Raw genomic sequence first — 15,934 nt, forward strand, 5'->3', positions numbered from 1 at the left:
AGTCCAGCTGAGTGCAGGCAACTGGGAGACTGAGCGTAGTGGTAGGGTAAGTATGAACCATAATTTTAGTGCATTCATAGAGTCCCATGTCATGGGTAATAGGCCCCTGGCCCATGTATATTTTTGAGGGAGCTCATTAGCCTTCAGAGTCTGCACAGAAATAATTATTCAAAACGAGATGTTATCTGGGAGTTGCCTGGTGGTCCAGTGGTTAAGACTCCCCACTTTCAATGCAGGTGTTGTGGGTTCAATCCCTGGTGGTGAAACTAAGATCCCATAAGCCACCCAGTGCCACCAAGAAATTTAAAAAATAAAAACAACAAAAAACAAGATGTTACGTTTTAGAGGGACACTCTATATTTAGGAATAAAATGATGTGATGTGTTTTCTTCCAGATAATCCTGGTTGGGAGCAGGGTGGGGTTACACAATGAACACATGGGGTGTAAGTGATATAAAATCAGCTGTGAGTTGAATTTGTTGAAGTTGAGTGGTAGATCTATGAGGGCTCTTTCTTCTCTTGAATTTGCTGACAATTTGCCATGCTAAAATATTTTTAAAAAATCTCAAATCAGGGACTTGCCTGATGGTCCAGTGTTTAAGACTTCTTGCCTTTCAATGCAGGGGGTGCAGGTTCAATCACTGATTGGGGAGCTAAGATTCTGTATGCTTAATGGTCAAAAAATCAAAACACTAAAAAAATAGCAGTACTGTAACAAAGTGCTGCAGTCCACCGGCTAGAAAAGAATGGGACAGGACTTAGGGACCGAACAACAAGAACTGTAACAAATTCAATAAAAAAGAATTTAAAAATGGTACACATCAAAAAACACTTTAAAAAAAGAATCTCAAGCCATTAGATAGCTCAAGAATGACCTTTGAAGGGACATTCTAACCCAGAGTATAAAGGTTCAGAGTAGAATATAAAGATCCAGTTCTTTGTTGGGTGTCTAACTTCTTAATTGAAAATAATATTATTTATTTATTTCTATTCTGACCTAAAAAGCTTCCCCAGTGTTGCTCAGTCTGCAGAAACATTCTCAAAGGGCATAGCTTCTCATTAAGAACCTGTCCAGTGAGTGTTAGAGGTTTGTTTATTCATTCAAGAGCCCTTATTTTTGGAACTTCCCTGGTGGTCCAGTGGCTAAGACTCCGAGCTCCCATTGCAGGGGCCCAGGTTTGATTCCTGTTCGGGGAACTGGATCCCACATACCGCAACTAAGACCCAGCACTGCCAAATAAATAAATTTTTTAAAAATAAATATCTTTTTAAAAAAAAAAGAACTGTTATTTTCCTCTTGAGCAGAGGGATGAGCTGTGAGGGAGATGGCTGAGTTTGGGAGAAAAGATACATGAAGGAAAAGTTAAGCACCCAAGGTAATTGTTTAGCAAATGTTGTTTCAAACCTTAGTGGAGGCTAAGGGATAAGGGAGGAGGGCATGGGTGTGTCCCCCAACCAAGGGCTTAGAGTTCCTGAAGGAAGGAGGACCCAGCCTGGAGCCTGGATTCCGGATGGCTCTCTTTTTCGTCACTCACATCCTTCTCATCTGACCGTCCTGGGGCTCAGGACCGTACACAAGATGGTACACTTTGCAAAGAGAGATCTACTTTCTAGCCAGCCAGACCAAAACAAGAAAGCACTGCTGAGACTTGTGGACACAGTGGGGTAAGGAGAGAGTAGGATGGAGTGAGAGAGTAGCATCAAACATATATATAACCATATGTAAAACAGATAGCCAGTGGGAATTTGCTGTATAGTACAGGGAGCTCAACCCCCTGGTCTGTGACAACCTAGAGGGGTGGGAGGGAGACTCAAGAGGGAGGGGATATATGTATACTAACAGCTAGTTCATGTTGTTGTACAGCAGAGACCAAAACATTGTAACTCAATTATCCTACAATTAAATTTTTTAAAAATAAAGCATTCAACACCACCTCTTCTCCTTATATGGTGGCAAACATTCAGATAAAACTGGCAGCTGTGTGTTTTTTCAGTGACTTTACTTATGAAGAAGACTGGCAGTGTATGGCATGTATGTAACATATTCCAAACTGGATTTTACCCTAAAAGAGATTAGATTAATAGAAAGCAGAGGTGGGATGGGCTCAGCCCACAGACAATAAACTAGTGGAGTAAACGTCTGTGCGCTCTTGCTCAGGGAAGCTCCTAGGTCTCTTAGGACCACATGCTCATGTTCCGCCAATGGAAGTTCAGTGAGGTTGCACCGTCCCCTCCTCCCTCGGGCATCCGGGCTCCTCCCTGCCTGGAAAGCCAGTGTTTAGTTTCTGACGTCACTCACTATGCTGAATGCCTGGATTCAGGGCAACACAGAAAGTTGAGATCCTGAGCACTGTAATTACACCTCTTCCTGGATTTCAAGTAGGGCCGATTTGTGAATATGCCAGATTTTTCCGGGTCTGGAGGCAGCAGGCAAGGGCCAGTCACACACGGCTAGTGAGGCTGCAGTTCCCTGCTCTGCCCCCACTGCAGTGGCTTGTGCGCCCCAGGGCCAGAGCTCAATGGCAGGGTCACTATAGCCTCCTTCCTGCCCACACCTGCGCAGTCGGCTTGGGGTGCTGATGGCACAGCTCCATGGGGGAGAGAAATGGAAAGGTGAGCCCAAGGTGGGCATCTCTGGAGTCAGGTTCTCTGTGGATTCATGAGAAGTGGCCGGGAGGGCCTGATTGAGGTTCTGCAGGACTCCAAGGGTACCAGACTCAGAATAATTGGGGTCCCGAGTAGTAATTTCCATTTTGTACAGAAAGGCACACACGTTGGCGTAGATAAGGCAGAGATTTAAGCTCTCCTTGCTTCCAGTCAGTCCTGAGAGGCAAGACTGAAAGGTGGCAAAAACTCAATTTTCAAAAGCTGACTTCCTGGGCAGAGACCTATGCCTGGAGTAAGGCACCCCCACAAGTGAGGCATCCAGGGGTTTCTTCATTGGTGGGCAAACACCGGCTTTCCATGGGCACTGAAGTTTTCATAGCTCCCCAAATTCCACAACATGGACTCTTCCAGCTTTTACATGGGAAGACCATTCCCCACCCCCCTTATTCTTGGCTTTAAAGACTTCTCCCAATTTCACTAAAGTCTGTTAAAAGTTCATTTTTGAGATGCAGATGTAGAGAACAAATGTAGGGATACCAAGGAGGAAGGGGTGCTGGTGAGATGAATTGGGAGGTTGGGATTGACATATATATACACTAATTTGCATAAAAATGGATAGCACAGGGAACTTACTCAGTACTCTGTGGTGATCTAAATGGGAAGGAAATCCCAAAAAGAGGGGATGTATGTATATGTACAGCTGATTCACTTTGTTGTGCAGTAGAAACTAACACAGGCTTCCAGGTGGTGCAATGGTAAAGAATCTGCCTGCCAATGCAGGGGACGAAAGAGATGTGGGTTCGATCCTGGGGTCGGGAAGATCCCCTGGAGAAAGGAATGGCAACCCGCTCTGGTATGCTTGCCTGGGAAATCACATGGACAGAGGAGTCTGGCCGCCTACAATCCATGGGGTCTAGAAGAGTCGGACACAACTGAGCACATACACACACAGAAACCAACACAATATTGTAAGCAACTATACGCCAATAAAAATTAAAGAAAAAAGTTCATCTCACCTGTGAGATCTGTTCTCTTGCTTAGGTGAAAGGACCAGGGAAAGCCCTTATTTTTCCCTGATTAAGGCTGAACAGCTGAAACTTGAGTCTTTTTATCTTAAACCTGAATGTAACCTGAGGTGTATCCATTTGAAAAAAATGACAAGTAAGGAATGAAGTTCTCCCAACTTACTGCACTGGTCAGGTGCAATCTGGAGAATTCTGTTAACTTCTGCGTTTCATCTTTAAAAGAAATGCTGTCTATTTTATACTTCCAGAGGAGAGACCAGGATGTGGAGAGATCAAGAACTCTGTTCCAAAAGGACTGGTCAGCAATGACAAGTCCAGGGAAGACAAAACTGGAGGGGATGGGAGAGCCAAGTCCGAAGCACGGAAGGCCAAGCTTGGCTCAGAAAGGCAGAATCAGGGCAAAGGTTTGGAGAGAGGAACGCTGGAAGACAGATTTTTACTTTCTAACAGCAAGAACCTTCTAATAATTAGGCTGTTTAAACATGAGATGAGCTTGATGAGTCAGGGCCTGGTCAGGCAGCAACCAAGCAGAGGCTGGACAGCCACTCCTAGGAGAAGTGCTGCAGGGGGATTCCTGCATTGGGCAGGAAATGAACACCAAGATTCTGTTCTTTTGTAACTCTCTGAAATGTCAGTCCTATACATCATAAGTTAGGGGACAGATAAAAAATTTCAGTGGCTTTTTAAAAACATAGAGAGTTTTTGTTTATAGAAATGAAAACGGAATGATGATCAAAAAATGAAAACCATAGATCATTTTTTCAGGCTCCTTGCAGCACTTTGATTTCCTGTGTCTTTGTGTTCTTCTTAATCTCAGACTCTATTTTCTTTGTTTTACTTCTACCCATATATCCTTATACTCTCTTTATCTCTCCTTTTACACAGAAGGTTTTCATTTGTGCCATGGGTGGTAGGTCTTTGGAACATATTAGAGGAATTTAAGGTCTGGTTACTTGGAAATGGTTAGAGCAAAAAATCTTACCTAACCTGGTAACTGTTATACTTTTTCTCTCTTCTCCAACCACATGTTTTGGTCAGGGCCATGTTTTGGTTTCAGAAAAATCATTAATGCTCATAATATTACAAGTAAAGAAAAAAAAAAAGGAGAATTGCCAGAATGATTCTGGAGGAATATGCACACAAGGACAACCAAATTAATCTTGACACAAAAAAAGAAAAAGAAATAATGAGAACTTTCCATAATACTAGAATTGCCTACACTGTAATTACAATAATTAACATAACGCTGGCAACAGAATACACATCAATTAAACAGAAAAGTCCAGAAAGAGACTCAGTAAGTATATAATTAAAGTTCCATTTAAAAACTGCTTAAGAAAAAGAGGTGACTTTCATGAAATGACTAACTCTTTGGAGAAAAAGAGAGTCCCCCAAAATTTCAAAGATAAACCAAGGAAACGGACGTGACTTAGCGGCTGAAAAAAGTGTCAAAGCCACAATAAACCATATGGGCAAATGGCAAAACAAAAAGGAAAGTATTAACAGCTTACATGAAAAAAACTTAATGTCATAACATAATGAAAAGTTGTTACTAATCAATAAGAAAAAGAGGAATGTCTCAATGGAGGACAGAGTAAAGCACAAGAATAGTAAATCAACTCAGAAGAAACTCAAGTGTCCAATGAACATGAGGCAGTTGAATCTTGGACTGATGGCAAATTAAAGCTATGAGGTGCTATTTTTTAAAATCTATCCAATGGACAACATACTTTTGTTCAATGTAAATAGTTAGCATTGGCTTCAGACCAAGGAGACTGGTGGGCTACAGTCCATGGGGTTGCAAAGAGTCGGACATGACTGAGCGACTTCACTTTCACTTTCACTCAGTTTCATACGGGTTTCTTATACTGAAGTGTGTGTGAATTGATGTCGATTTTTGATAGTATACTTGGCAACACATCTCAAAAGCCTTGAAAATAGTCAGCCTCTTTGACAAAGGAAGTTCACTTATGAGAATTTTTTTCTAAAGAATTCATTAGGGTTGTATGCTAGGGTTCAGTTATAGGAATGTTTGCATTGAGCAGAAACTAGAATCAATCTAAATATCTAACAATGGTGACTCAGTAGTGACCATTTAATCAATTTTGACATGTCCTGTGTAGCCATTAAAAATGTTATAGAAGACAATAAATGCTGGAGAGGGTGTGGAGAAAAGGGCACCCTCCTACACTGTTGGTGGAAATGCATATTGGCACAGCTACTTTGAGAAACAGTACAGAGGTTTTTCAAAAAACTAAAAATAAGATTGCCATATGATCCTGCAATCCCACTCCTGGGCATATATCTGTACAAAACCATAACTCAAAAAGATACATGCACCTGTATGTTCATAGCAGCACTGTACACAATAGCCAAGACACAAAAACTACCTAATTGTCCACAGGTGAATGTATAAAAAAGATGTGGTACATATATACAATGGATCGTCCTAACTCTGGGATCGAACCTGGGTCTCCTGCATTGCAGGTGGATTCTTTACTGTCTGAGCCACCAGGGAAGCCTCTATACAATAAAATACTATTCAGCTATTAAAAAGAATGAAATAATGCATTTGAGCAACGTAGAGGGACCTAGAGATCATATGATATCATTTATATGTGGAGTCTAAAATACAACACAAATGAACGTATCTATAAAACAAAACAGACCCACAGAGAGAACAAACTTGTGGTTGCCAAGGGGAGGAAGGTGTGTGGGGGTGATGGATTAGGAGTTTGGGATTAGCAATGCAAACTATTACATGTAGGATGGATAAACAACAAGGACCTACTGTATAGCACAAGGAACCATTAATATATTCAATATCCTGTGATAAACCATGGAAAAGAATAAGCAAAAGAATGTATATATATGCATAACTGAGTCACTTTGCTCTACAGCAGAAGTGAATATAACATTGTTAGTCAATTATACTTCAATAAATTCTTTTTAAATGTCGAATATTTCATCACATGGAAAGGTGTTTAAGGTGTGTATTTCTGTTGCTGTTGTTACAATAACTCTTTTGTTCTAGTTAGTTTGTTCTTTCTTTAATGGTATACATTTTGAGTCAAAGAAGGAGATGGGGAGCTGGAGCAGAAATGTGGCTCCAGGGTGGCTTGGTGTCCCAAATCATTCTCCTGGACACAACCCGGGAGCACTCAGCCTCTGGTCTGAAGAACTCCTGGCCACGCTCTGCATTTTGTGTGCTCCGTGTTGGTGTCCATGGCATACCAGGGCTGGAAGAATGGACTGAGGGTGAAATATAGCAGCCCAGCCCTCCTGGTAACTTTTCCCTGTCACGTGGCTTCTATTCCACGTCCTCCAGGCCTGGAGCTGTGCGAGGTCCTGGACTGTTAATCAAGTTAAATCCAAGAACTGTCCCATCCTCCAGTTTACAGTAAACATGCCATCAGGCACGAGCGCCCAAGAGCTGGACAGCAATTCCAGGGCAGGCACTGGGGAGCCAGCATCTTCGGGGAGAGACTTATTCTCCCCTCTCTTCCCCTCCCCTCCTCATCCCTCTCCTCTTCTCCCCACCCTCCTCCTTTCTCTCTTCCCTCCAATCCCCTTCCTTATGCTCCTCTAGGGATAGGCCTGAGGCTAATACACTTGGGAGAGGAGAGCCTCTTTGAAAAAACAAGTACAAAATTACAAAATAAAATTCAAGTACAGGACCTTGAAAAGGTTCTGTGTAAGTGAGAGGCCGGAACACAAGCTTCATAGCTGTTGTTGTTGTTCAATCACCAAGTCGTGTCCAACTCTTTGCCACCCCGCGGACTGCAGCACACCAGGTCTCCCTGTCCCTTACCATACCCTGAGTTTGCAATACTGTTCTTTACAGCATCGGATTTTACTTCCGTCACCAGAGATATCCACAACTGGGTGTCATTTCCGCTTTGGTCCAGCCAATTCATTCTTTCTGGAGCTAATGGTAATTGTCCTCCACTCTTCCCCAGGAGCATGTTGGATACCTTCTGGCCTGGGGGGCTCATCATTTGGTGTCATATCTTTTTGCCTTTTTATACAGCTCATGGGGTTCTCACGGCAAGGATTCTGGAGTGGTTTGCCATTCCTTCTGCCAGTGGACCATGTTTTGTCAGAATTCTCCACTATGACCTGTCAGTCTTGGGTGGCCCTACACAGCATGGCTCATAGCTTCATTGAGTTACACAAGGCAGTGATTTCATGGTAAATCCACCTTTAATTCTGAATTTGGTTTTTATCACTCGCATGTATTTCCTTTTAGTTTATACTGCTGATGTATTCCTCCTGCTGCTGCTGCCTGAACTACATTGAATATTGTTTTTCATATTGTTGAGCTTTATATAAATGGTATTCTCCATGAAATTTTTATGCAGCTTGTTTTTCTTACTCAATGGTACATTTGGGAAGTTTATCCAGGTTGATATGAACAACTTCAGTTTCTTTTAATTGCTATATTCCATTGTGTGACTCTCAGATTGTACCTACTCTTTCCTGCTGCAGTTTTTCAGTAAAAGCAGCAGGATATGTACATATACATATATATAGATATCTATATATAGATATATATATAGACATATATGCAAGTTGTAAACAAACACACAGACTGCAGAGCAGGTAAATCAGTGTTGTTTTGTTGTAAGACTAGACTAGAATTAGGTAAAAAAAAACATGATTTAAAAAAGAATTCAGAAACAATCCTAGGAAATTGGTATACAATATAGAAGCATTTCAATTCAATAGAGAAAAATGGACTATTTAATAAATGGTATTGAGAGAATTGGATATATATAGATAAAATAAATAAAAGCAAATCTCTACCTTACATGATACATAAAATTACAGTTTAGATGAATTAAAAACTTCAACCCTCAAAAATACAAATTATAAAATATTAGGCAAAAATGTATACCAAAATATTATTATGATCCCAGGGAGAGGGAACCTTAAATAAGTCATGGAAAGCAAAACTCACACAGTAAAAGGCCTAACAATTTAAATCAAATTAATGAATAAATGTTATCTAAAGTATAAAAAAAGAACTTGAAAAATAAAAGATACCCCAACATAGAAAACAAACATGATTATCAAAGGGGAAACTCAGGGGGAAGGATAAATTCAGAGTTTGGGATTAAAATATACACATTATTGTATATAAAATAGATAACCAACTGCTGCTGCTGCTAAGTCGCTTCAGTCGTGTCCGACTCTGTGCGACCCTAGAGACAGCAGCCCACTAGGCTCCCCCGTCCCTGGGATTCTCCAGGCAAGAACACTGGAGTGGGTTGCCATTTCCTTCTTCAATGCATGAAAGTGAAAAGTGAAAGTGAAGTCAGTCATGTCCGACTCTTCGAGACCCCATGGACTGCAGCCTACCAGGCTCCTCCATCAATGGGATTTTCCAGGCAAGAGTACTGCAGTGGGTTGCCATTGCCTTCTCCAAGATAACCAACAAGGACCTACTATATAACAGAGGGAACTATATTCAATATCTTGAGATAACCTATAATGGAAGAGAAAAAAAGAATATATATATGTATTTATTTATTGTGGTTGTTTGGTCACTGAGTCCTGTCTGACTTTTTTCAGACCCTAAGGATTATAGCTTGCCACACTTCTCTGTCCATGGGATTTCCCAGGCAAGAATACTGGAGTAGGTTGTCATTTCCTATCCAGGGGGTCTTCCTGACCCAGGGGTGGAACCCATGCCTCCTGCATTAGCAGGCAGGTTTTTTACCACTGAGCCACCAGGGAAGTGCATGTGTATGTGTGTGTGTGTATACACACACACACACACACACACACACACACACACATATGTATAGCCAAATCACTTTGCTGTATATTTGAAACTAACACAACATTGTAAATCAACTATATTTCAAAAAAAACTAACAAAACAAAACAAAACCAGACATCCCAAACAACATGAAAGGCAAGCTGAAGACTAGGAGAAAATTTTGCAACTTATGTAACAAAGAACGGGAATAACAGATATAACAGATATATGTAGGAAAACAAACAAACAAATAAACACCCTTTAGAAAAATAAGCAAAGGATATGAATAGGCAATTCATAAGAGAGGAAAAACATGTAAGAAGATGCTCGAACACAGTTTTCATCAGGCATCTCCCAATGAAAACATTGGAGAGATACCATTGTATACCTAATATACTGAGCATTTTGAAATGTCTGGTAGGTGAAGCATTATTGAGACTACTGAGAAGTGGGAACTTCTAGATTCTGTTTTCACACTTCAAGATGGTGGAGCCACTTGAGAGGCAATGTGGGCATAGCCTTGGATCCACAATTTCCTCTTGTAGGAATCTGGAGTCTTGAGACACAGAAAAGACACATAGGACATTTATTGCAATGTTGTTGGAAGTAGTGAAAAATTGTTAACAATCCTAAATATCCACTAGGGCTTCTCTGGTAGTTCAGATGGTAAAGAACCTGCCTGCAATACAGGAGAGCCAGGCTCGATCCTGGGGTCAGGAAGATCCCCTGGTGAAGGGAATGGCTACCCATTCCAGAAATATTGCCTGGAAAATTCCAATGACAGAGGAGCCTGGCAGGTTGCAGTCCATGGGATCGCAAAGAATCAGATACAATTGAGCGATTAACACTTTCAAGTATCCACTAAAAAGAGAGAGGATAATAAATAAAATACGGTATAGTAATACAATGGAATACTACTCAGCAGTTAAAAGAAATTCACCTGGTCAATATAGCAACACAATTAGATTCCAAAAATACTGCTAAATTATAAAATCACACCTATAGTATAATGCCTCTTACATAAACACAGCACACAAATACATCAATATACAATGATCAGGTTCTGGAGGGCCTCCCAAGTGGAGCTAGTAGTAAAGAACTTGCATGCCAATGCAGGAAACATAGGAGACCTGGGTTTGATCCCTGGGCTGGGAGATCCCCTGGAAGAGGTCATGGCAGCCCACAGGTGTATTCTTGCCTGGAGGATCCCATTGACAGAAGAGCCTGGTGGGCTATAGTCCATGGGGTTAAAAAAGAGTTGGACAGGACCTAGTGACTAAACAACAACAATACATATTCTTTTTCCTAAAATTTTCACAGTATTTTCTCATCACATTTGCAATAGGAAACCAGTTATTTGTCAAGGATTGTTGCAAGTTCAAAAATTCTTAAAAGATTAGCTTTAGGTTACCTTTAAATACACCCTCCTTTCTTCCCCCACCAGCTTAAATACATAGCATGTGTTTGGGAAGACTGGCATGTTTTATTGCAATATTAGGCACATTCCCCAAACTGTGGAAGTAGAGAAAAAGGTTCTGGGAATTATTTAGTTTAGTTTAGGGGGATCAGGGGAAATAGCTCTTATTTTTAACTCACCGATGTTCCATTAACCAGGACACTCCAGAGACTTAAGATTTACTGACAATCAATGTTTAACCACGGTTAAATTTAGCTACTTTCTGGGGATGAAACTTCTCAGATAGCTTAGAGATTTTCATCTCTTTTACATTTTTACACTGTAATGATCTGGAGTAGAAAAATGTATAGAATGTTTCAGGTACTTCTCTGCCTTCTTCAACAGAAAAGAGTATCGAGTTTCAGCTTTTCCAACTTTGCTATTTCTAAAGGTTGCCATATTGCAACACTGTCAGGATCTGTCTTATAGCAACATTGTCTTTCCTGCTAAGGCTTTGGAAGTCAATTTCTTGGAATTGTTTGTAAAATAATCAGTGTATGGGGCTCACACGAAGAGGATTGCCTCAGATAAAAGAACACACAAACTTCATGGCATCTATTCTGGCTTTTTCACAATCCCCCTTTTCCCCTCCTCTTCTTTCTGGTTTTCAGGGACGTTCTGAAAGTACTGGCTGCAAGCATGGAAGGTGATACAGGTAGAGAAGAAAGAACAGGATTATTTCTTGTAAAACAGTGATCTCTATCAAGATCAAAGCTTTAGCTGTTGGCACAGGGCTCTTGCCACAGAACTGAGCTACCAATAGATGAAATGCATGCATGTGCTAAGTTGCTTCAGTTGTGTCCGACTCTTTGCAACCATATAGACTGTAGCCCGCCAGGCTGGAGTGGGTTGTCATGCCCTCCTCCAGGGGATCTTCCCAACCCAGGGATCGAATAATTCTAAATGAAGACAAAAACCATAACCTTATAGCAATTGTACAGCATCTGCTAGAAAATTTTGTGATCTTATACAAGAATTTCCCAAGATACAGCAGGTGATGATTAATGAAGCCTTTGTAAGTAACAGCCTTATACATACATACAAGTGTTGTGCTCAGTCGTGTCCAACTCTTTGTGACCCCATGGACTGTAACCCACCATGCTCCTTTGTCCATGGGATTTTCCAGGCAACAATACTGGAGTGGGTTGCCATTTCCTTCTTTAGGGGCTCCTCCCAACCCAGGGATTGAACCTGCATCTCCTGAGTCTCCTGCGTTGCAGGCAGATTCTTTACTCACTGAGCCACCTGGGAATAGTCTTGTACATCTGAGTAAGGTGGGGGTCCAAGAGGGTCCATACAGAGCTGGATCTATAATCTCAGGCCTACTCTTTGTAAAACCAGAAAAGGGAAGGGAACAGAGGGTATGAAATGGAGCCACGAACCTCAAGAATCACAGATAAGGTCTTTTCTTTTCTTATGCACAGGTCATGTTCATTTTTCCTCCTATTGCAATAATCAGGCAGCAACACAGAGAAGTGATGATTCACAACTACATTCCAAGGCTCTGAGTCAGGAAGTTAGGGCTCATTTGATGTTATCAGTTAGCTGGCAGTGGTAGTGACCAAATCTAATAAAAACACAAAGGACAGAGGTTTCAAATTTCTTTCAGAAGGATTGTGCTCACTCTAAAGAGTACAGGACCTGTGCAAATTGCTCCTGCCATATGTTCATGTGAGATAAACTCACAGAATACTGTAGCAGAGAGATAGCCTGTTCAGGTATCTCATACATAGATACGATGTTCATCGGTAGCAGACGCAGAGCAGATGGTGGCTCTGAGTGAGTTGAGGTTGTTGCTCTGAAAATTCGAAGAGGATGGAGATGAAAGCATAGGAGTTAGGGATAGACAGGCTGTCTCTCCCATCTCCCTTTGCCTCAGTCCTTTTTCAGTAAACAAGGAAGCTCATCCTTTCCCAGCCTTAGAAAAGGCAAAAATAAATGATGCCTGTGGAAGTGCTTAGAGTTACTTGGAAACAAAAGTGACTGTGTTAGAATGAAGTATCATATTGTCTCTCCTTGGGCTTCCCTTGGTGGTTCAGTAGTAAAGAATCTGCCTGCCAGTGCAGGAGACACGTTTTTGATCCCTGGCTCAGGAAGATCCCCTGAGAAGGGAATGGCAACTCACTCCAGTATTCTTGCCTGGGAAATCCCATGGACAGAAGAGCCTGGCAGGCTAAAGGCCATGGGGTCACAAAGAGTCAGACACAACTGAGCAACTAAACAACAATTGTCTCTCCCAAGAGACCTAATCCTTGTAAGGGAACAGGAGAAAAACTTCTTTGGTTTATCAACTGTTGCCCTTTAGGGTAAGCTCAGTCTGAAGGTTGGTTCCCATTCTAGGAGATTCAGAACAACCACAGCCTTGGGATATTGTGAATATGCCTGAACTCCTAGAATATGTGTCCTGGAAAGGGTCTGAAGATCACTTCCCTCATTGTATAGACACAGAAATGAAGTCCCAGAGAGGTGAATGGACTTCTCTGAGGTCACACGGCTTTTCTCAAATACATAGCTTCAGTTGATGAGCCCAGGGCCCTTTTCACAGACTTTCTCAAATGAGGTCCTCTGAGATTGCATGTCAGAATCACCTGACATGTATCTGGGGGCACCAGGGAGGTATTGGTGAAGAGAGCTGATTATATAAATGCACATTCCCTGATCTGAATCACAAGCTTTGGGAACAAGTACCTGAGAATCTGTATTTTAGGATGAAACAATTCTTTTTTTTTTTGGCTGCCCTGAGTCTTCATTGCTTCACGTGGGCCTTCTCTAGCTGTGGCAAGCAGTGGCTACTCTCTGGCTGCAGTGCACAGGCTTCTCTTTGCTTCTCTTGTTGTGGAGCATGGACTCTAGGCGCATGGGCTTCACTAGTTGTGGTACATGGGTTTAGTTGCTCCATGGCACGTGGGATCTTCTTGGACCAGGGATCGAACCTGTGTCCCCTGCACTGGCAAGTGGATTCTTAAGGATGTCAAGGATGGGAAGTCAAGGATGAGGGAAAGATGAGGGAAGTCAAGGGTGAGGCGATTCGTACACAGCTCTGCTTTATTTCAACAATACCTTGAAGTGTTGCTTCTAAATTGCCTACTTAAAATGGCCACCCTTAAGGAATCATCTCCTAGAGAATATGAAAAGAACATGTGCTATTAGTTGCCACCAGACAATGCCATGTCCTCAATTAGCTACATCGTATGACCGTCAGTCTCCTGTAGGGCACCATCATCTTACTGAATATTCTGAACAATCAAAGCACATTTGGAAAACAAACACAGCTCATGTGGTCCCTTTAAGAGACTCTCTTTGCCTGGGTTTGAGGATGGGTGTGCTCTTCTTTGCAGGTCACTCCCAGCTTATCTTACTGTCCCTGCCACCTCTCTGAGACATCTGGTTTCATACAAGTGTCTCTGGCCTGAAAGTAGATAGATTCTGATACAGGGCTGAACCCACCCTTCCCTTAATCAACACAGAGTGACTTGTCAGGTCCATGGGAGATAAATAAAGCTGAGATCGTCCCTGTAGAAGCCTCCTGGGAGGTTAAATAGGGTATGTAAACAAGTGATGGGGTTGCCAGCAGCTTCCACGTAATGCCCACGAAGGGCTCTTTGCACAAGGACCTCAGCTGGGCTGGGCATGTCCAAGCAGAGTTCATCTGAAAGGGATGGAAACCTCTGAACCCAGCTGGATCCCTGGTTACTCCATAATGGCTCAAGGTTAGGGAGGATCTGTCTCTTGTGTGCTCACGCACTGGATTTCTCCCTTCCTGCCTCCCAGCAGGTCCTTAACGGGCTTCAGAGTGCCCAGCTGGAGTCAGAGTGCCCAGGCAGCAACAGCAAAGATGGAGCCAGATTTCAAGAGAGGCCCCGTCGTAGAGAACCACTCATTAAAAGACAACCTTCATGTCAGCAAAACCCCAGGGTGTAACAAAAGAGAACTGTAGAACTTTCCTTTGATCTGCACCTATTTTTTTTTAAAAAGGTAGTTTTTAGGTTTGCGGAGAGGTCAGAAAGGGCCGTTATTTGAATTTCTCTGAAATCTGCTCTAGAAAACAAAACCAGAGGCTCCAAGGAAGCAGGGGCCTGGTGTTCCCCAAAACGCATCTCAGTGTCTAGCAGCTAAGACAGTGCTCAAAAATGTGTCAGATAATAAGCCACTATCTGGGGGTGGGACTTCCCTGGTGGCTCAGTGGTAGAGAATCCACCAGCCAATGCAAGAGACACGGGTTCTATCCCTAGGTTGGGAAGATCCCCTGGAGAAGGAAATGGCTACCCACTCTAGTATTCTTGCCTGGAGAATCGCATGGACAGAGGAGCCTGGCAGACTACAGCCTATGGGGTCACAAAAGAGTCAGATATGGCTGAGCGATTGAACAACAACATTCTGAGGGTGACCACTGGAGGCACCGCCACTTCCTGCTAAATGGCATTCATTGACACACGGTGACTGGACACACAGCCCAGGGTACGAGCTGCAGACTTCTAGACTCAGCAGCCCTGCTTTTGTTGGTGCCTCGAGAGTATTTTGATGATCAGGGGCTGATTTGTATTTATCGAACTCCCAAGAATGATATGTGGGACTGGAATGCCAAGTTACGCAGGAATCACAGTGAGAAATAAATATGCTGGGGCCTCACGTGTCCTCTTTCTGTGAGCTAACCCTCCTAGAAACCAAAGGGTGACCAGATGGTGACCTAGTGAGCAGACAACCAGAACCAGGGAGACCAAATGAATCAGATTTCTCAGGGCAACAAGATAAGTAACAGGATTTTACACAACTGCCCAGCCAAAGGCAGGCTTCCCTGGTGGCTCAGAGGTAAAGAATCCACCTGCCAATGCAGGAGACATGGGTTCGATCCCTGAGTTGGGAAGATCCCCTGGAGAAGGAAATGGTAACCCACTCCAGTATTCTTGCCTGGGAAAACCTATGGACAGAGGAGCCAGGCAGGCTATAGTCCATGGGGATCGCAAAAGAGTCGGGCACAACTTAGCAACTAAACAACAACAATAAAACCAGCTATAGGCACCAAAATACAGTCCTGCCATCAACGCTTACGACTCCGATGTGTCCTGGTTTCTGAGGGGCTGT

General features: G+C 42.6%; 1 long non-coding RNA gene across 8 annotated transcripts in view; it reads right to left on the bottom strand.

Moving 5' to 3' along the window:
* The window catches only part of LOC147367384 (uncharacterized), a 78,991-nt gene that overhangs the window by 42,675 nt on the left and 20,382 nt on the right, over nucleotides 1–15,934 (bottom strand). For 2 of the 8 annotated variants that reach the window (XR_015170058.1, XR_015170057.1), the window contains one exon: nucleotides 12,235–12,419. The exons of 5 other annotated variants lie outside the window; for them this stretch is intronic. This is a non-coding gene — a long non-coding RNA (uncharacterized LOC147367384). Of the gene's footprint in view, nucleotides 1–9,733; nucleotides 9,953–12,234; nucleotides 12,420–15,934 lie in introns of those variants that run through there. One more of the 8 variants, XR_015170062.1, reaches the window with a different exon arrangement.

Source organism: Bos grunniens, chromosome 8, assembly GCF_055505025.1.
Source record: "Bos grunniens cultivar Pamir isolate PY7600 chromosome 8, Bosgru_T2T1.0, whole genome shotgun sequence".
Taxonomy (NCBI): Eukaryota; Metazoa; Chordata; class Mammalia; order Artiodactyla; family Bovidae; genus Bos; species Bos grunniens.